At 37.3% G+C, this 22,254-nt stretch overlaps 2 long non-coding RNA genes across 3 annotated transcripts in view; one reads left to right on the plus strand and one right to left on the minus strand.

Moving 5' to 3' along the window:
* Nucleotides 1-18,071, minus strand: part of LOC120615012 (uncharacterized) — a 31,053-nt gene extending 12,982 nt beyond the window's left edge. For both annotated transcript variants that reach the window (XR_005656174.1, XR_005656173.1), the window contains exons 1-2: nucleotides 17,751-18,071; nucleotides 15,955-16,108 (exon numbers count right to left, since the gene is read on the minus strand). This is a non-coding gene — a long non-coding RNA (uncharacterized LOC120615012). The remainder of the gene's footprint in view (nucleotides 1-15,954; nucleotides 16,109-17,750) is intronic.
* Nucleotides 1,631-18,269, plus strand: LOC120615013 (uncharacterized). The gene is made up of 5 exons (XR_005656175.1): nucleotides 1,631-1,776; nucleotides 7,073-7,188; nucleotides 9,657-9,864; nucleotides 10,773-10,874; nucleotides 17,018-18,269. It is a non-coding gene; the product is annotated as an uncharacterized LOC120615013 (long non-coding RNA).
* The last annotated feature ends 3,985 nt before the right edge of the window (nucleotides 18,270-22,254 follow it).

A 22,254-nucleotide genomic window follows, 5' to 3' on the forward strand; every position in this document is an offset into this window, starting at 1 on the left:
AAATGACGTCTTTCTCTGGCTCCACCAATCAGGCTCTCAAGTGTGTTTCTGCCAGTCAGCCTCTGGCTCATTAATAAACTATTATTCCCCAATATGAATACTATATCATGAGATACAAATAGTGAATATCAACCAGTATTAGCAGAATATGAGTAGAGTTGCATCCAGAAGAGCTGCATTCAAGAACTGCATGCAGCTCTTGAATTCTCTTATCCAAGTCATTATTTTTGGATGGTGTCTCAGAAGAGTTGAGAAATCCTAGACAAAGTTCTCTGGAAAATTCAGAGCCCCTGGGAAGATTTACCACAATCAGTTACAATCTCACAAGATAATTTATGACATTTATCATTTATTCATTTACCCCCTCACCACCCACCCTAGACTTCAAATCAAAACCAGACAGAACAAAAACCAACTGCTAGGCAGTGTCTTCCCCAACCATGGAGCAATAATCTGTTGCCCGAGTCTTAGCTTCATGGGATGGAAAGCGTTGTGGTAGTGCCGAGAAGAACATATTTTTCCTGGAGCAGACCCAAGGAAACTAGATATGGAAGAATATAGTGGCGTGGCTTTGGGAATTCAGAATTCTCCAAGATTCCTCATTTGCTATCCTACTTACCTGCTCTTCTGAGGTGGCATTAGCTTCTTACCTAGAGAGTGGAGAAGATTAATGGCCACATAAATGTTATCCCCTGATTTTAGTCTTTATATCCAGGATGAAGGCACAGCGTGTTTAGATAACTAACCTGATACTGTAAAAATCTTTCTAAAAAGACTTAGGAAGAAGCCAACATTTTAAAGAAAATAGAAAGCTCTTTCTCTCAGGCATCACTTTTCTTGGGAATGAAATAAACCCGGAACCCTGACACTGACTGATGTGGCTGTGGGATTATTTGTGGAGGGAGTGGGAGGGGCACACAGGAAATGAAGAGAATGATTATGAGTTTAGTTGTTTGCAGAGTCAGTTCCTCCTTTGGGATTAATGGTGGGGACAGCAAGGAATGAAATCTGAGATGAACTTCTGGGACCTTGTAACTGGAAAGGGCTGACTAGCTACCATTCTTTTATATATTACACATCCACTTTCCCTGGAGAGGTTGGAAGATATTTATGTCCTTTCTCTTTAGTATGTGCCAGATTTGCCAAAGGAAATGCCTGAATATCCTCAATTTCTAAAAAGCTAAACAAAAGTTAAGGCAGAAAGCTTGGCCATGAAAAGCTCAGAAAAGACAGGCTGGAGGTAGCACTGCTTTCCTTTCCCCACTGAAAAATACAAACGTGTGTATCTGATCCCTCGGTGCTACAACTTCTGAACACCTAACCTACACACAGTCTGTTTGCTGCTTAGCCAAGGATGGATATGATTTGTGAAATCATTGGTTTGCATATAAATGTGTATTTTAGGATTCCGCCAAAGTGGCAAAGTTTTCCTTTTTAAATTAAGAAAGTTTAATTAACTTGCTTGTTTTGTAGGGAGCAAGGATTGGGTCAGGATTTGAATCCAGCAGTATCAGACTGGCAACACCAGGAAGTTTTCCACTTCTTCACCCTGAGGCAATAGCTCTGACTCACATCCCAAGCCCTTATTTCAGTCCAAAAGCGTTTGAAGTGATTTAGAAGCGGCAGAAAGAGTACCTCATTTCCGATTGCATTCGTGAGCTTTCTTCTCACTCAAGGATTGTGAAACCCTTACTGTTGCCATTACGAACACTCATTTGCAACATATGGGCTCACTTTGGCTTTCACAGACAGAGCTCTGTCTGCATTCATTGAACGGTAAGTGGAAGTTTGTCAGGGGGACTCATGGAAAGTGAGCGTGGAAAACATCAAGCAGGAAAACGTCTTCTGAAAAACTTAAGCGATTTACAGAATATAAATATGCTTTCTTAAGAACTCCAGGGTCTTAAAGTTTTTAATGCGTTTACTCAGCAAACACAACACGTAGCTCTTACTGTGAGCTGATACTGTTAGTGCCTTACGATTATTAACCCTTTTAATTCTTATGAGAATCTGTAAAGTAGATGCTGTTATTTTCTTTATTTCACTGTGGAGGGACTTGAGGCTCACAGAGGGTAAGCAATTTTTGTCCAAAGTCACGAATCTAATTAATGGCAAATTTAATATTCAAACTAGGTATTTCTGTTCCGAAGTCCATGCTCTTGAGTGTTCTTTGCTGCTCCTAGGAGACAGGTGATGGCGACATGATGTAAATAAGATTCAGTAAGGTGTCTAAATATTACAAACCTGAATGTTTTCTCTTATAATCTTTAGCTTTTTATTAGCTACCAGATAAAAATATCTTTAAAGCATCGAAGCTAGCAGTTTGGCATTTAACATGTTCCTATTTAAAAAGAAATTGAAACAATTTTTGATTAGTGAGGATACTCGAGATGGCTCTGCCCTCCACGTGTATTTGTTGGGGCCAACCCTGCTTGCCTCACTCTGTACACTGGGAACCAGAAACAGTCTACTATTCGCTATTTGTCTCCAAGAGCAGCACATGCTTGGGGCACGGTGGGCCCTCAGGGTTGAATGAATAAATGCCATACCTTCCACCTTCCACCCCACAGTAGGGCCTTGACTCAAGTGCTGGGGGAAGACAGCCTCGTCCTGCCTCTGGTAGACCCTGAGATCCACTCTTCAGTCTCCTGGAACAGATTCCATTCCCAGTTCCCTTGGGGCTTTTCAATGTCAACCTGGCTTCACAGTGCCTTTTTCTTCTTGTGGCTTTTACCAGTTCCACCTTCGGGTCTCGCCATGCCTTCATTTATTTAGCTTATGTTTATCGAGCAATTACTACGTTTAATTTTTTAATTTTTATCTCCAATCTTATTTCATTTATCGTCTTATTTAACTTGTGTTTATTGAGCAATTACTATGAGCGGGTTTCATTTTACAGTTTCATTTACAGTTTCATTTTAACCCTCATAGAATTATGCGAAAATCCTAGGTCACCACAGCTTATGTCAGATGCAAACAACTGTGCCAGCCAAATGTTCCACGAACTTCTATAGTTTCCTATGGCTGCTGTAATATATTACTGCCAACCAGGTGATTTAAAATGACAAAAATATATTCTCTCACAGTTCTAGAGGACAGAAGTCTGAAGTCGGTTTCGCTAGGTTAAATCAAGGTGCAGGCAGGCCAGTTTCCTTCCAAGGGCTCTGAGGGGAAAGTCCCTTTTCCTGGCTTTCCTGGCTTCTGGGAGTTACCTGTAATCCCTGGCTTAGGACCTCTGCCCTGCATTCCTCCAGCCTCTTGTTTCTACCATCACATCTACAACTTCCTCTTCTAGTCCGATCTCCTTCTGCCTCCCTCTTTAAGAAAACTTGTGATTATGCTTAAGGCTCACTTGGATAATCCAGGATAATTTCTCTGTCTCATGATTCTTAATCGCATCTGCAAAGTTCCTTTGGCCGGGTAAAGTATCATTCATAGGTTACAGGATACGACATCTTTGGGGCCATTATTTAGCCTACCATAGATGTCTAAATAAGCTTATCTGTATTTCTAAGAGTCAGATATCCATTTTCATGTTCAGTGGACTAACCAAAAACACAAAATATAAATGATTTTAAGTCTACACGTTCAAAAGATAAGAAGGCCAATAATAAGTTTCCTCTTAGGAAAGCAGGCAGCCTGAATGTGACCTTGAGTCTCCATTTTCAACCAAAATTTTGGAAGCATCCAAGTTTTGAAACGTCAAAATTTCCTTCTGTAAAAAAAAAAAAAAAGTCTCTTTCTTTACCTTTTGCTTATTTCTTAGAAGGTATGGCAGTTTTAAACAGGTCCATAAATTTTTTAACAACCACCTCCTACCCCAGAAAGATGCATACTTTCTTTTTCTTTTCCTCCCCTGGAACCTGGGTGGACCTTTATGACCACATCAACAAACAGAATATGGCAGAAGTAACATTGTATGACTTTCAAGCCTAGGTATGAAAAAACCATAAAGATTCTACTAGTTTTTCTTGGGACACTTGTTTTTAAGCCCTGAGCTGCCATTTTAAAAGTGTGACTAACCTTATGCTGCCATGTGTGAGTGATCATATGGAAAGATGACACTGAAATAGAAAGAGATGTCTGACGAGCTGCAGCCTTCCAGCCCCAGCTGTCACGTCCGGCCAAAGTCCTCAAGTCTTCCAGATGAGGCCTCGGACATTCTGGGCCAGGAATTTGCAAGCTAGGACCTGCTGGCCAAATCCAGCCTACCAACTATTTTCATAAGTAACGTTTTATTGGAACACAGCCACCTCTTTCTTTCATGTATTATCTATGGCTGTTTTCATGCTATGATTGCAGAGCTGAGTAGTTGTGATGATGCCCATTGGGTTTGGGAAGCCTAGAATATTTGCTATTTGGCCCTTTAAGAAAACATTTGCCAGTCTCTGATGTGGATTATAGATAAACTCTCCTCTGACTGTGCCCTGTCCGAATTTCCAACCTACAGAATCTTTGAGCATAATAAATGATTGTTTTATACCAGTACATTTGGGGGTAATTTGTTATGCAGCATGAGATAACTGGTATAGAGTTAGAGTGATATCACTGAGACATTTATTGGAGTCTTTTCGTTTATAAATTATACATAATCTCATATGATAGTACTAATTAAAAAAAAAAAGTTTCCTTTAACCCGTATCTCCTCAGCTGTCACTTTGTTCTTTTGCTCCCTTCGCTACAAACTCTTTTGAAAGTTGCATCTGCTATTCTGCTCACCTCATCCAACCAGATTTTTGGTTTTTATCCTTACAGCTCTTCCACAGTGGCTATTATCAAAGTCATAAAGAATAACTTGCCAATGCCAGTGTGTTCAGCTTGTCTGACCTCTCAGCAACTTTGTTTCTGTTTTTGTTTCTATTTTTAAATCTTGGTTGACTACTTGGTTTCCTTTCTTCTCTAAGTTTCTAAGATATTCCCACACCTATCTAGTGTTTTATCTGACATGACTTGGTATGTTATGCCTATATTTCTTTGGCTCTTCTTTTCCAGTAAACTTCTAATTGTTTCTGTATTCCAGGGCTTGTTCCTGGATCCTCATCCCTTCTTTATCTACTTTCATTATCCAATCTTTTCTTGGGTGATTTCATTCAGCTCTGTGGCTCCAGAGTTAAATATCTAAGTATTTACTTAAATTTCTATTGAGGTATCTAACCAGCCCAAATATAACTACTGAGCTTTGCTATAAAATCTGCCCCTCTCGAAGTTTCCTCATCATCTAAATGGCATCCCCATGTACTCAAACCACTCAAGTAAAAATTTTAGTTATCCTTGATTTCTCTCTTTCTTACACACTTCACATTTAATTCATCAGTAAGGTCCACGACACTATTTTAAAAATATATATCTTTCAACTCATATCATCTTCAAGCCACTATCATTTCCCACCTTCAACTAGTATTAAATTATTGTTATTTCCTTATGTATGCATTATTTATCTCTATCTCTAAGATATAAGCTCCTTAGGATTCTAAAAGTGCTTAGAACACACATTATCCTTAATAAATATTTTTGACAAGCTGACTAAATTATAAAGGAATTCAGATAAAAGAAAATTTTTCCTGAAAAGATAAAAATAAATGAATGAAGGACGATGTCTATTAATTTTGGAAGTGGCACATGGAGAGATTCTGAGGCACTGGTTATGACGTTCCACTTCTTGAACTAAATAGTGGTTATTATGGTAGTTCACTTCAAAATTATTATTTAAACTCACAAATATATCTTATAGCCTTTTGTATGTATAATATTTTATAAAAAGAAATAATGCATTATAGAAACAAGCAAACTAAAGCTATTAACCAAATGCAATCTGCAGCCTGTTTTTACATAGATCCATCAGCTAAGTATAGTTTTATATTTTTTAAAGGTTGTTTAAAAAAAGAAGAGGTGGCAGAGACAGTATGTAAAGTACAAAGCCAAAATATTTACTATTTTGTTCTTTACAAAAAATGTGTGCCACCCACATTAGAATATAGGGTTTGAGTGAATGTTTTATTTTATTAGAAACTATTTTAAAAATCCCAATATATTAAGATGGTGACTTGATGAAGGTGGTGATGAATAAGCAAGTAGCCTGAAGCTCTACAGATCTGATAAAGACAATCCATAAAAAATCCATAAATAATAAAAGTGTTTCTAATTGACACAACCAGGGTCAATTAAATTTAATGCCAAAGGATATTAAGAAGAGACATAATTGTTGAATATTAAAGATTTAAGGAGAAACATTTATGATTCAGTGTTCATTTAATATAAAATTTATGGCATACATTTTAAAATACAGTAATTTTCCACTTCTTAAGGGGTTTACATATTTTCCACATTTTCTTCAGCTTGTAGATATAATTTCTTATCTTAAGCTTATATTCCTATTCCATCTCTCCAAATTGAAGACCAATTAAAATATTAAGCATTAAAATATTAAATTGATTATATGAGAGGAAAACTGTTAGGTAAAATATTAATGGAAAAAATATGAAAATATTTGAGGCTGTATTAAATATTTACTAGCTATAGCCTTCAATAAATTAACAGTATTGCCAAAGTTTTTATTGCTGCTGCTATTAAAAGTGAAAACCAAAATAGCCATTGCCATATGAATAAATTAACCTTTCAAATGAACATTATCCCATTTAATGAGTTTTATCATGCCATCTTGGATATTTACATTAAATATTAACTTTTAGATAATTCAATGTGTATACCAGGAGGACTTATGAATTTGGATAAGTTGAGGACTAAAATTGTATTTTTAAAATGCTTTTTGTTGTCATTCTAAGTCTATGGCATCTTTTCTTTCAAGTTAAATGGACATGTTATATAAACAAATATAAACAAATATAATTACGTGATTTTTGTACCAGTACTTTTTTTTGCATCCATTCCTTTTATGTGTGGTCATAGCAGGCTGTGGGGGAGGGGGATAAAGAGGAGTCCTCCGACCACCAGAAATGATATGCAGCAGCATAGTTGAAACAGTCAGTCAAAATTCCCTGACCTCCTCTAACAATAGATTGGTACTTGACTTGACCTATATAAGATGGATGGACCCTTATTATTCCTTGAACAGAGTGACTCACAGATGGAAAGCAGTTGGTGCTCAGAAAAGAGTCAGCCGGCTGATCAGGATGCCTGAGCTCTTCTGCTTCTTGTTCCCTTCTAGCCTGGTCATCTACCTTTAATTAGGTGAGCCATACCCTGCCAATCGATTTCATTTTTTTTGCCCCTGTCAAAACACACATCTGGTTTTATCTTAAATCAACCAGATTCACTTTCTTTTGTTTGCTATACCCCATCTGAATGGTCCGCATGGCATGGAACTAAAGCCTGAGAAGAAGTGTGTTATGAATTGCATTTAAAGGTAAAAGTTGGTAAAAATTGGCATGGACAATTTTACTGTATCCTAATATCTATCTATCTGTTTATCTAGTCTTCATTTTTTAAAAATCTAAGCTGCAAATACTTTTATCCCATGAACATCCTGTTAGTAGCAAGAGATACAATCTGACTGTTTTTCACATACTGATGTTAACCCAGGATTCCGACGTGACCACCTTGCCTGGAGAAAAGCCCTCTCCAGCCCTCTGATACTTGTTAGAACTGTGTGAATTCTCTTAGCTAATGCTGATTCAGGCAATCTCTACTGAAACAAGAGTAACCACTAAGCAAACATACCTAACTTTATCATAACAAGTGAAAATTACATGGTTTGACAATAACGACTTCCTCTAATATCCAGTATATGCAGATAAGTTTTTTTTCCTCTAATTTTTCGGAGTTTTTTTTTTTTTTTAAACTATAAAATTAGGATGGTTGAAGAGGGGGCTAAAAGGTTTGGGAAAAGGATCAATATTAAGAAACAAAAATAGCTTCTACTTAGAATGCTTATTATTATATCATCGAAATCAGCCCTCAAAACAACTCAGAAGGCATTATCTCTGTTACTTGGTGGAAAAACTGCGTCTCAAAGAGGAAAAATTGACTTGCCTGAGGTCACTCTTATTTATGAAGGACAGAGCTGAAATTCGAACTGAGGTATATCTGTCAGCAAAGCCCATGCTTTTACCCACTACACGATTTAATTTTTATAACAGATTTTATACTCTGTTCATCAGTCCATGAAAGAATATCTACAGGGTACAAGAAAAAAATTGGATACAATTTTTCACACAAAATAGCTTTTAAAACCAATTCAGATAAGAGACTTTGGTAGGTTGTATTTGAAGAAAATAAAATGATGGTTTTGTAAGAGTGTGTGTGTGTGTGTGTATATATATATATATATATATATATATATATATATATATCTATCTCACAAATTCCAATTTTTGCTTTCTTATCCTGCTCAGAACCCTAGAACGCTCAAGTCCAATGTATAATACTTACGGCTACTAAAGAGACGATTTCAGAGTTCCCTTTAACAGTAAATTTTGAAAAACAAAACAAATAATAAAAAAGCTTAATTATTAAAAAGTGAAATAAAGTGCCATAATTTTATCTGTCACAAACCCTGATGTAAAAAATCAGCATCGAAAAACAGAAATTTCTGGAAACCAGCTTGCACAATTGTGCTTGATGAAGAATATGGACGGTGGGTATAGGGCACAGTGTTACGAAGCAAAAATACAAATTTATGCTACATAAGAAAAGAATTTCCTCTAAAATTTAGGTTACATAAAAATTCAAACCCAGTCTCTGTTAGGTCTCTAAGTGTGGTTTTTAGAAAAGAGTCCCTGTACCAGCAGGATCAGCATCACCTGGGAGCTTGTTAGAAATAAAAATTCTCTGGCAACAACATGAGACTTACTAAATTAAGAACTCTGGGAGTAAAGCCCAGCAAACCTTTGTTTTAACAAGCCCTCCAAGTGATTCTGATGCATGTCCAAGTTTAACAACCACTGTGCTAGAGGTACAAACTGGGTTCTACATCCTAGATTTCAGGCAGAAGCACATAGGTCCCTGAAGTCAGATGAGGCCCAGTAGAGCTTTTCATGAAGGTAGAAGAAACTCTAAATAACGCAACGTTTACTTTATGTTTACTATCTCCTTCTGATTTCAACAAGGGATCTCAACAACTGTCTCATTAACATACGTAGCAAATATGCATCTCACTCTATACTTGGATGTACAAGGAATATTATATATCTTTTGTCTATTCCATGTCACCAAGTTGGCAGGGAATCCAACAGAAGGCAATCTTAGGGCCTCCTCTCCCCACTGTTATAAGAAGGCCTTTGACTGCATCATAGGTGAGGATCAAGTCTGCAAAGCCTGGAGGTATCAGCAAGTTGTATTGGGTTTTCAGTTCACACTGGTTACCAAAGAGAAATCCACTGTACAGTAAGTTCTCACTAACAACACTGATAGGTTCTCTGACTTTAAGAGAAACCACATATAATGAAACCAGTTTGACCATGGGCTAATTGATATAAACAAGAATTAAGTTCCTATGGCATCTCATCAATGTTATAATGAATTGGTGTTGAGCAAAACGATGTTATTTAAGGACCTATCTAGCCCTTTGGGGAATACCATGGGCTAGAAGGCTTTTGAGGTCTTGTCAACAGCCCTAGGAGAATACAAGTTCCCACAACTTTTGGGACCTCAGCTTTCATTCCCTTCCCATTCTAAGGGACTTTTCTTTCTCTTTGTAGGTACCCTCAGAAGCACTCTCTACCAAGGCACCTAGCAGTATTATATCAGTGACTCCAAACTTTCAAAGAAAACTGGACAAGAGGTTATCTTTAGACACAGCCCTGCTTTCTAAATTCCAAATGCTTCAGCATTTATTAGGTCAATGAAAAAAAGAGGGAGTGGTTAGAGCCTCTGGAACCAGTTGTTTCTGGATGCTAACTGATTAAGGTAGGTAGTTACACAAGCCAGACTAGAGTTTGCCCCTTTGTGATCTCTCTCTCTGTGCTGGCTTTGCAGTCCTAGGGTTCAGCTATTTATCCTATCTGGGATATCTAAAACATTATTGGTAGGTGGCTTAACAATAGAAATAATCTTTATACTTTAGTTTTATTTATTGAGCACCTGCTATGGAGCTTTCTGTAGCTTCTCTTGTCTACTTTCTCAAAATAGACCTATGAGGTACTTCTAGTTTAAGCACTTGAAGGAGCTTGCCCAAGATCACACAACTTTTAGGTAGAGGGCAAGAGACTCAGCTCCAGCCCTGTCTCCTCTCATTACCTGACAGAGATCCAACTCCTTCCCTATGCCATGCTACCTCTTGCCCTACTCTTCTGAGGGCAATCAATCAATGGAACTCACATGTGGATTAACTGTCCAAAGGGCATCAATCCCACCAAAGCACCTACTATGTGCCCCCTTGGTAGTAATCAAAATGACTGTAATCAAAATGTTTCAGATAAAACCTCTTCTTGGCAATGTGTGCTTTCTGGTCCTGACTAGTGTAATGAGTCAGAATCACATACTGGGGAAATAGAGTATTATCTCCTGTCACTAACCTTAGAAGCTCAAAGTACCCTTCTTCTAAAGTCTTAAGAGTGGGTACCACATATGCATTCAGATGATAGATACATTTGAATTAACTGGCTGATCCAGGAGTCCAGACCAAAGAGGCTGTGAATTTTGAAATAACTATTGGAAGGGGGCTTAGAAAGGTCAAACAAGGCTAATGCAATAAATCCATATTAATAGTTGTCTCGATTTAGCATTTATAAGAATCAGGATCTGTGCTAAGCATTTCAAACATAATCATACTCAATGCTCTGAAACACTCTATAAAATTATTTTCTGTTCTCCAGTTATGTCATGTGCAAGATAGAGATATTATTATCATCGTCATCACAGCGTTATTGTGAGGACTAAATGAGTTAATACATGACAAATGCTCTGGAGTAGACCTGGTAAGTACAATAATAGACACTCAGTAAGTATTAGTTATTATTAATTCTTCCTTTTTACGGTTGAGAAAACATGGCTTAGCTACTCTGAATAAAGTTGCCCAAGATGGCCAGGTAAGTTTGAGAGCAGGATTTGAGCCTCTCCGATTCTGGGAGTCTTGCTGTAAACACCAGCACATTCCAGCTTCCTTTACTTCCTTTCAAATACAAGGAACAAGATTTCTGGATCCCTCCCACCGCACCGACCCCCCTCCCCAAATACAGTTGGTCCTCTTAGACTTGATTATCTTTGCCTACTTAAAAATGTAGAAAGACCATTTATCAAAGAAAGTGGAAGTTTATTATCAAGAGTGTTAACAGGAATCAAGATAAACTTTTCTGTGAAAGCCACTGACACTTTCATTAAGCACTGACCTGCCCATTGAAAAGTTCTTTGATGAATGTCTCCAATGTGGCTCCTTACCTTTCTAAGCCCCCCAAATGTCTGTGACAGTAGTGTAATCAGGTAACCTTTGTGACAAGCCCCAGGCTGGCGAATGTTAAAACACAAACAAAAGGAAATGACTTTTTGATTGACATGGCTGTTTTGTGGATTGGTCCCACTGATAAAATCAGTCAAAACAAATCAGTTTATGCACCAACACATACTTAGAAAGATTGCATTTGGAAATTTCATGGCAGATGTGATTGCTTCTGCTTTTGCTTTTAAAGTCCTTGGTGTCATCCATCTTATGATAAGGGAGAATGTTAAGAAAGAAAGTTGACTATAGTTCTCAACTTTTAATTACATAAGATCACACTGAGAGTCTACTAAAAAGCAGCTTTCTGGGCCTCAGGAGCAGAAATTCTGATTTAATAGGTTTAGAATCAAGCCGAAGATTTCATATGTATATTTTATATTCTTTACTTTGAAAAAAAGGAGTGCCAGAGACGTCCCTGGGCATTTGAGAAATTGAAATGAAAAAGAAAAAAAAGTTGATATACTGTTTTAACATTAATAAAAGTGAATATTTAAAATACGAATTCCACATATACTTTTTAAAGTGAATGACTATGATATATACAGTCTTAGGTAGAATGTATATTCCTAGGAACTTTTCATTTTATATTCTCGGTGCCTGGTACATGGTGAATGCTACGTATTGCTGAATAAATAAAGAATGGATAAATGGTAATTTTAGGGTCTTGCCTCATTTTGGTGTCCTTGGTTTGCTTTGCATTGAGCAAATAATTATTAATAGAAGAATTTCATATTTGCACAAATAGTACAAATAAAGGTATCATTGAACAAACTACTTTTAAATGGTCCCTAAATTACAAGTTCCCAATTTATGAACACTGTTATGTATGAACCACCTGGATGGAAGGCAGCCCATTACTAGTGCTCATAAATGGCTTCCCTGTCACCACCATTTAGTTTCACTTCACTTTACCCCCAGATACCAGGTAGCCCCAGATGACAGCACAGCAACTAAGCCCCTGACCCCAAATTCTCTCCATACATTTTCAGAGATTCCCCTGCAGTCCTACTTGTCCTCAAAGCTTCTTCTCCATACTCTGTCTGCTCTCTTGGGAGCCCCTCCCTGGTGGCCCCCTTATACACCCTCTTGTCCTACACCTTGTAGAGTTACTTCAGGATAGCCTTCCTTTTTCACATGACTTTTACTCGGCCTCATTGAACTGAGAAAATGGAAGCACTTAAAGACTCTTCCAGGCCCTGTTCCTTAGTCAGGAGCCATATATGGAACAAACTGTGTTCTCAGGGCAGACTCTTTCCTAGCCTTTATGACAACACCACGATGAAAGAAAGAATGAGGACATTCACTCTGGAAAAGCAAATCTGAGTGCAAGTCTGTGATAATTCACTGTGTTCTCCTAGTCTTCCTCCTTTCAACTTCTACCTAAATGGTTTCACATAATTTTAAGGGGTAGGAGTAGAGAGGAGAGGATACCATCTCACTAGGCATGTACAGGAAGGTTTTCCACCCCTCTCTCTCTAATTTGTGGCAACATGAGGTAAATATTAGTGTCTTATTTTTAAATATCAGTAAACTAAATCTCAGAGTGTTTAGACAACTTTTCCAAAACGATACTGTTAGTGAGAGGCTGAGGCGAATTTGAATCCCAGCCTGACAGTATAGGCTCTCCATTCTCAAACATTTCCTCCCGAGTGGCAGCAAAGAATACACACAGATGCCCGTGAGATGTTGGAGATATGCACCAAAAAGGCTTTCTTCAGTCTCGTTTTAAGTCCATGTATGTTTTGCATTTTCACATTATATCTGTGTGATATTAAAGGTAAAAGAAATAATTTTTTTCTTGAAACTTCGAGTAAGATGACACTCCAAGAAGATTCACCATGCTTACCCCTTGGTTTTAATACCTCTAGCAGATTAGGGGTATGTGTCACTCAAGAGAGAAGCCTGCAGCCAGTGCTGCTGATTTAGCTTTACTATCCCAACCTATAAGTGATCTCAAGTTGGAACTGAAAATTTGACCCAATAAGTATCAGGAAGAGTAACTCCACCTCAGTATGTCAACATAAAATCCTCACTTTGGTGGATGAGCTCAGCATCCAATTCAACAGGTCAATTCTTCCAGTTATCTTTGTATGTGCCTTGTCTACTATCATACTCAGATGTTTGTTGTTATTCCTTGATTCAAAGTTCAGTGTAATAAACTCTTCTTAGAGACTGGAATTAAGGAAAGGGTTGATTGTATTAGATAATGAAGGGTATATACTACAATGCTTCTTACCTGCCCATCAGATCTAGACATCCTGAAATCAAAAGTGGAAAGTAAAAGAGGAAAAAAATCAGTTTATGATATGCTTGGTAAGATATTATACTGCAACAAGAAAAGCAAATATTTCCTTTTGCTTGTGAGTTGTGTTCTCAATTTCTAAGGAAAACATTATTTTTAAAAGAAGGGATTTTTTTTTTGTATTTTTTTTTTTCCTACAGTCAGCATGAGGATAGATGCAGATATTGTCGATTTAATGTGTTCATTTCCTTTGGATAAATACCCAGAAGTGGAATTGCTGGATCATATGGCAGTTCTATTTGTAATTTTTTGAGGAAGCTCCATACTGTTTTCCGTAGTAACTGCACTAATTTATAGTCTCACCACAAGGCTTCCCTGTTTTTCCATATCATCCCTACCACTTATTATCACTTGTCTTGTTGATGATAGCCATTCTAACAGATGTGAGAGGCTATTTCCTTGTGGTTCTGATTTGCATTTCCCTGATGATTAATGATGTTAATACACTTTCATGGATATATTGGCCATCTGTAGGTCTTCTTTGAAAAAATATTCAGATCTTCTGTCCATTTTTTAATTGGATTGTTGTAGGTTTCTTTGGGTGTTGTTTTTTGTTTTGTTTTGTTTTGTTTGTTTGTTTTGTTTTTGCAATTGAGTTCTATGAGTTGAAGGGCATCTATTTCTAGAAAACATATTTAAAAAGTGCTTGGTCTTTTATATAACACTCACTGCTTAGTCTCCGTCTCCCTGGGAATTGTCTCCAGGAAAAAAACCTTAATGAAAATGAGACTGACCTTGTATGTCTCACCTTTTCCCCGCCAAGATTGTGTCTCTGCTTTGGCTCCAGTTCTATCACTGCAAACAGTTATTTTATAAGCTTCATTGAGAGAGGTTTTATAGTTATTTAAAGTCAGAGAGTAAGTCCAATCCCAGCTCCTATCATTGCTGAAACCATAAATTTGCTTATATGGTCTTGGAGCAACACAAGTAAAAACTAGAGTTATTTTTAAATTACCTTTTGTTGCTAGACTTTTAATAGAAGAATCTCAAGGATAACTTTATAAGATTTTCATAGATTTTTCTGAGAACTTTTCAATTTTAGTAAAATCTTTTTGAGAATAGTCAATTAACTTCAATTATTACAGTGAATAATTATTATAAAATAAAGATAAATGAAACAGAATAAGCCTCAGTGATCATTATTTCTAAAAGCCTTCAAGTAATTGAGTTTTTTAAAATTCAGAGTCTATTGTTCTATATAAACAATGTTGACTATGGCAAGTTTATTTTACCAAAAGTTAACTTAAATTTAACAGAGCACTTTTAGGATATATTATCATAATTTCACTTGAGGCAACAATGTCCAATGTACTAACTAGAAATTAAGAACATCCATAAAACATTTCTGATTAAATTTCTGGAAGAAAATCTCCAACTAGATTAAATTTCTGGAAGAAAATCTCCCCACTGTCTAATTCATGTACCGTCCTATCCACCCAATACCATAGGAATTATTCTTTTCACCTTGGCGATTTATAGAGGAATTCTCCTTTCTTCTATATCTTATCTACTTCTCAAAACAATCTTAGGCATCTTGAAATAGAGGTGATCCATTCAGAGATGAATTAAATAGAAACTACTGTTTAGGAACATTACTGGTAGAATATATTTGTGAGGAAATGCAAATATCATTTTATTAAATGACTCTGGCTTGCTCTGTTGAAATATTTAGATGAGAAAATTGCTCAGAAATATGGTAACAGGTAGCACTTTCATCATGGTGATACTGACTGGACTTAGATGTTTCAAGAGCCATAAGTTTCAGCTTCTATATATTCCTTAACTTTAAATCCTCCCCAGTTATGTGTGTGCTTGTGATCTGAAAGAATCTAGTACTTTCTTGTGCCTTTCAGAAAGCCTTTTTGTGTATCTGTGTCCAAGTAGTTATCAGAGCTTAGCTAAAATGATTGTGTTTTGATGCTAACTCAAACAAGAAAAAATTAAAAGTTTAAAACACTTCTTGCTGGGTCCTTTGCAAATTAAAGAACCTCTCTGTTGGGCACATTCTCTCTTTTTTAAAGGAGGCTTGGAGACAGAGAAGACATCCATGATTATTGTTTAGGTACTGTTTCTGGCCTCTAAAGGGCATCCACCAAGAATAATAACTCTCATTATTATCAGTAGGGAGCATAGACAATGGAAAATTATGCCCATATACTTTTGAGTGAATCTAGGAGGTCGATACAAATCGGAAGTTACCATAAGTATACACTATTTAAAATTACACGTCGGGGATGTATTCAATGTGGGTCAAACATACCCATTATTCAGATAACTTTGGCCATTGAGGTCCAGGCCAGTTTGGGGACTTGAAGTCATCTCTGCAGCCAGTAACAGAGGTGCTATTGGCCCACACTATGACAGAAACTTCCTCTTCACTCTTAAGTGTAGAGCAGCAGCTGCTTCGAATTGTTCTGCAAATGGCAAGAGAGCGCCTGAGGTTAATTAGGCAATAAAACATGACTGAGCATGCATCAGCAGTGATTAATTACATCTCAAACTTGTGCTGGAAAACAAGAGGTGAGACTGATGGGCTTGGTGTCCTGAAAGTGAGTTAACATCCGCAGAGACTTGAGGTCTGAAGTGCCTCCTCATGGCTGGTAGAACGTTGAGATGCCCTTTAGTGGCTGTTTTATTTTATGTATGCTCATGCAGGAGGTGTAACATGTATGCTAAGACTTCTTCTAAGTATAATGAGTTTGCAAATGATGTCCAATGCGACAACTTTTATTATGCTTTCCCTGAACGGCGAGGAGGGCAGGTATCTATTATTATGCACAATATATAGATGAGAAAACTGAGGATAAAAGAAATTAAATGACTCAACTAAGCACAAGCACAAAAGAAAAGAACAGAAACAGAAACTAAGAGATGATGAATTTGCATGGAGCAGAGGTTCACATAGGTTGCAACATGGTCCTTCAAGTTAAAAGCTAGAGAAACTTCAATGCAGAGCCAAAGAATTAAAGGTTTATTTGTAAAGTAATGGGAATCTCTGAATGTAATTTGATAAGGAAAGTGACATAGCAGTGTTTGATGGGGCAAAGAACAAGATTGGGAGAGAGAAATTACTATCTACATAATAACAAAAACTGTCAGGAGCAGTTACCATGTTCCCAAACCTCCACTGTGAACTTTGTAAGTATTGCTTCCATGTAAGCAAAATGGGAAGTAATATTATTAGCTTTGTCATATGAATTAAAAAATCATTGGCATAGCTGTAATCAACCTTGCAAAGCTTTTCTAGGTAGTAAAGCCTGAAATCAAAGCCATATCTACAACTTTCTAGCGGTCAGGCTCTAATCTTCATGATGTATTCCTAGGCAGAAGAAGTGAAATTGGCCTTGAGGAGCTACGGCTGTAAGCCAAGTCATCATCATCATCTCCTGCCTGGACCACTGCAAGAATGTCCTACTACTATTTGTTTTTACCTCCTCTATTACTGTATAACAAACCATGTCAAATTTTCGCTGCTTCAAATGACAAGTACTATGTCACACAGTTTCTGAGAGTCAGGAGTCTGGGAACCATTAAGCAGGCTTGTTTTGGCTTTGAGTTGTCAGGATGTTGGCAGAGGCTATAATCATCTGAAGGCTTGAGTGGGGCCAGAGAATTTGATTCCAGTTTGGCTCTGTCCTGCAACTACTGATAGGAGTTCCCAGTTTCTTGCCAGAAAGTCTTATTCCTCACGAAATGGCAGCTGGCTTCCTTCAGGGTAAATAATTAAAGAGAGCGTGGTGGAGGTCACATTGTCTTTTTTGACCCAGCCTTAGAAATTATATACTATCACTTCAATCATGTCCTATTCATAAAGAGGGTGTCACTAAGCCCATCCCACACTCAAGGGGAAGAGAATTGAGCTTTATTTCTTGAAGCAAGGAATATCGAAAAATTTATAGATCTACCTTAAAACAACTGCACTCCCCTCTTTAACAGATTTCATATACTACATTCACAATCTTTCATAAACAAATCTGTTTGTATCTCTAGTCTTATTAATCTTTTCATGGTATCTCAACAGATATAAAGATAAAAACCCAATATCTTTGGTCCTACCTGATGTGGCCAGTGTCCTCCAACCCTTCCAATGTCATCTCACATTTCCTCTCAGCTCAATATCCTTTAGTCACACTTTCTTGCTTTTAGTTCCTCCAATATACCATGTCTCTTTTGGTTCAAGGCCTTTGTACATGCTGTTTCTGTAGCCCAGAATGATCTTCCTCTTGCTTTCACTTATTCATCATTCAGTTTTCAGTCCAAAAACCACTTCCTTGGGAGAGCTTCTCTGACTCATTAGCCTTCATAAGCTCCCCAGCTAAAAGGTCTTCTCGTAGCCTATACTTTCATCTCTGGAGCAGATCATAGTTTACAACTACTTAGTCATCCGATTATTTGGTTATGGCTGTAAGAGTCTGTGTGTGTTTTGTTCACCATTGAATCCTAGTGTGTTATACAGGGTTTGGCTGGTGTCAGTGCCTAGTAAATATATCTGTACTGAATAGGTCACTAGAAAAGGAAGATGAATTGATAGAACGGGTATTTCTGCTTTGAGACTCAAGTTAAAAGAGGTAAGCAAATACATTTTTCTCTTTAAGTTTAAACAAACAAAGAACATACCATAAATGTGCATAAAATGGAATATACCAATAATGGGGACACCATCAGGAGAAGCAGAATTAGAGGAAGACAAGGAAGCAGAATTAGAAGAATACATGTCATCAGGACTTTGCTGCTGGGTCTTAGATTTGGCTAGGTCTTTGAAGAGATACAGTCCTAATTTTAATCACCCTAAACTGGAAGAGCCTTTGTTCTGGACCTTTAGAATGTATCTATCTACCCATCAAAGTGGCTCCGCAGGTAGTAGGCTCATTATTATTAGAAGTTTTATTTTAATATTTTGCCCATCATCTGCCTACAACTTCATTACCCACAAACTGATTTTAAAAGATGCACACACAGCAGTCTCTGAGCTGCAACCCATGGTAGAACGTTATAACATCAATTCCTCCATCTCATGTTCTTTGTCAACAAGCCAAGTGTGAGGCTCCTGGATTAGAACTATTTTAGGTCATAGGGTATCTTTTGCAATAGGAAGAAGTATCTGGGTAAGGGTTGGAAATTACCCACTGCTATTCATCGTGTTGTCAAAGCCTTTGCACTCCACAGGAACTAAGATGCCTGCATTTCAGAGAGTCCATTCGCAGAGCATTGCAAGTGAGAAACAAAAATAGTTTGCTGGGAAATGAGTTCAGTCCCAGCAGCACAGCTCTGAGCCTAGAGAGAAGACAAACAAAGCTGCTGCTAAGAATAAAAGCAAATTCAGTGTTTCTCTCATTACGGTTTCTCTTGCTTGAGCCCCTTAAAATCTCTTCCTTTGCGTCCAGGCCTGAAAGCTTCTAGTGATCTGACTGAGCCTCTCTAATTGGGTGCTTACAGTTCATCTTATTTTTCATTAAAAAAATAAGCTCATCAGCACTATAGCCTCAGGGGTCCGCATGGAACATGTTTATAGAGAAGAAGTTTTTGTGTTTATTAGCATTACACAAAGCCCATTACACAATAGCCTCAGAAATTTGCCCTGACCTCAGCAAGCTGTGGTTCCAAATGTGAACATTTGCTGTCACGAGCCATAAGTCATTGTTAGTGACAGGGCCCACAGGGCCCTGAAAAAGCTATCTTTTCATTCGGCCCAGGATATTTGAGTCAGGGGACTTTTAAGGTGGCATCCCTCCAAAAAGCCACAGCCATTCATTTTAGGTTGAGGCTGCAGGTAAGACATTCCTTTTAAAGTAAAAAATTATGAAGCACCTACTAACCTACTGTATGTACAGCATACTAGGTGATGTAGATATGCTGGTGTGTGTGGATATTCTCTTAACACCCACAATAATTTATAAGGTAGATGTGAGTTTCTGTCTTACAGATGAAGTCACTGAGGTACTGAGAGATTAATGACTTGCCCTAGGTCCTACAAGTAAGGGATGGAATCAAAATTTGAAAATGTAAATCTAGGTCTATCTAATCTCAGATTCTCTTCTTCCTGCTGAAATGTATAGCCTCTTAATATAAATCACATTTGCACAAAAGCCCCTTTCGGTGTCTCATCTCAAACTAGGCACGTAGAATGGTGCCAAGAGGGCCTAGGGCCAACAAACTTGAGTTTGAATTCAGTGTCTGCTGCTGGGACATGAGGGGTTACCTGCTGGGCTGGTTTCTTTATCACGGATTAGGTTGGCTGCCCTGCTGGAGGAAGACTTTGAGTACAAGTTATGCATCAAGCAACCAATATGTCAAGAAGTAAGAAGAAATAATGTTCCACAAGGGTAAGCACAGCAGGAAGAATACCAAATTAATTTCAATTGCTGCCAGAGGAAAAGAAGACATTTCAGCAATTGATACCAAATGCAGACTGTTATGAGAGCACAAAAGCAAGTGACTTCAAGTTAAACCTGACCAGATTGATTAATAGAAATCATCAAGTAATTGCCTACTAATAGCAACTACCTGAAAGGCACTGGGATGTGTGTAAGGAAGTCACAATTCCACACAGCCCAAGCGTTTCACAGCATTTGAAAAGGAAAAACGGAGCTTATAAATACATAAAAAATATATATGTATAACTACTATTTCTAATTACTGCTCTTAAAGGTAGTTGATTTGCATATGCTTTTTAGTCTTTCTTTCCACAATAGGTGTGGAATAAATGTTGAAGCAAAGAAATAATGAAATAATGAAACACAAGTAAGCGAAGATGGTGCAATAGGTTCACCCTATTCTGCTTCCTATGGCAAGACGAAGTGCACTTTGCTAAGACAGGAGAGGTGTAAAATAAGATAGAAATGATGTAAATTTTTTTCACCAGTAAGATGTAAAATAATGTAGGAATGGGTATCTATCTATTAATCCAACATTTACCAAAACTTTGGTAACGTAGAAACCCATTTCTCAAATATTACTTGCTAAATTGAGGTTTGACTTTTCACAGTGCTTCTCTGTGAATCAAATAAAATAATTCTTGAGTTAGTCATTATGGTAAATCAACTGCCTGTAACTAAAATAATTGGTAAAGAGTTACTATGTCATGAGACAAAATAAACTCTTCCTTCATACTCGGTATGCTAGTTGTATATTAAGAGGCCATCTACAAATATCTGACCTGAATCTCATTCCGAAACAAAGGATCCTGGAGGCAGTTAGTGCAGAGCAAAGCAGCATGATCTGAGTAGCATGGGTATTATTTTAAGGCATCTAAATCCATTTAAGTTTGATCCAAATGTGGGTTTGCCTTAGGAAAGACCCAGAAGATATTGTGATTTTAAACAAATTGGCCAACTATGGCCCAAGGGCCAAATGCCGCCCCTTTCACCTATTTTTATGAATAAAGCTTTATTAGAATATAATATTCATTATAATATAATGCCCATTTTTTAATGCAATATCTACGTCTGCTTTTATGCTGCAGGGGCAGAGTTGAATAGTTTCAAGAGAGACCTACAATGCTGAACATATTTACTACCTAAGAAAAAGTTTGTCTACTCCTGCTCTAAACTATATCCAATTTTCCTTTAAATCCTATCACATATACCCAATCAAACCAATCATGTTTATTAAGATCTTATTATTGGATAAGCTGGTTTACTTACTTCTTACTGAGTAATCTCAGGCAGACTCTTCCCCAGGAATGTCCACTAGCGGAGTGAAAATAATGGGTCTGGCTACTTGAACAGCTGAGTTCCAGGGTCATGGCAAAAACACCACAATCTTTTATGCAGTGAATATGGACTCATGGCTCTGCTCCCACGGCTTTCTTCTCAATGTTTGGGGGATATAGGACATCTGGATAAAATAGACTTAAGAGAAACTAATGCCCAGAAGAGGGCATTCCTACTTAAATTCTTTTTGTACTGTAGGTTATTAATTAAAAAAAAAAACAAAATACATAAACAGCTAAATACATGTAATATCAAGCGATCATACAAAGGTATTTGGACTAGTCTATTAGTAAAGATTTCAGAACTGAGAGAGAGATGACAAAAAACTCAGGCACGTTGAGATCAATGGGGTGATCACTGAGCACATTTCTGCCCTGGTATCAACACATCAGTAGTTAGAACCCTAGAATGATTGCTCTTTGAATGATATCTTCATTAGAAGGAAATTGCTTATGCCTAAGCTGGATATGACCAATACTTCATTTGATGTTTGCTATTGTGCTATGAACACATTTCTCTATTTTGATTGCACATTTATAACAAGATAAGGGTTCCTATTAGTTCTCTCAGAAAAAAAGAAACAGACGTTTAAAACTTGGCAAGTTTTCTGGCAGTAAGTATTCCACAAGGGTTCATGACATTTCCATGAAGCTGTCTATAACACATCACCTATCAACTTCTGACACTATCTACACCAAAACATCCCAAAGGCAGTCAGAGGTGAAGGCTCTGGAGTCTAATTAACCTGAAAGTGTCAAGTTTTGAAATTTACTTCAGCCTGAAAATTCTAGAAAATTTTGTGTGTTTATTAATTCAACAAATATTTATCAAGTTTAAGGCAATGTTAA

This window comes from Pteropus medius, unplaced genomic scaffold (genome assembly GCF_902729225.1).
Source record: "Pteropus medius unplaced genomic scaffold, Ma_sr-lr_union100, whole genome shotgun sequence".
Classification (NCBI taxonomy): Eukaryota; Metazoa; Chordata; class Mammalia; order Chiroptera; family Pteropodidae; genus Pteropus; species Pteropus medius.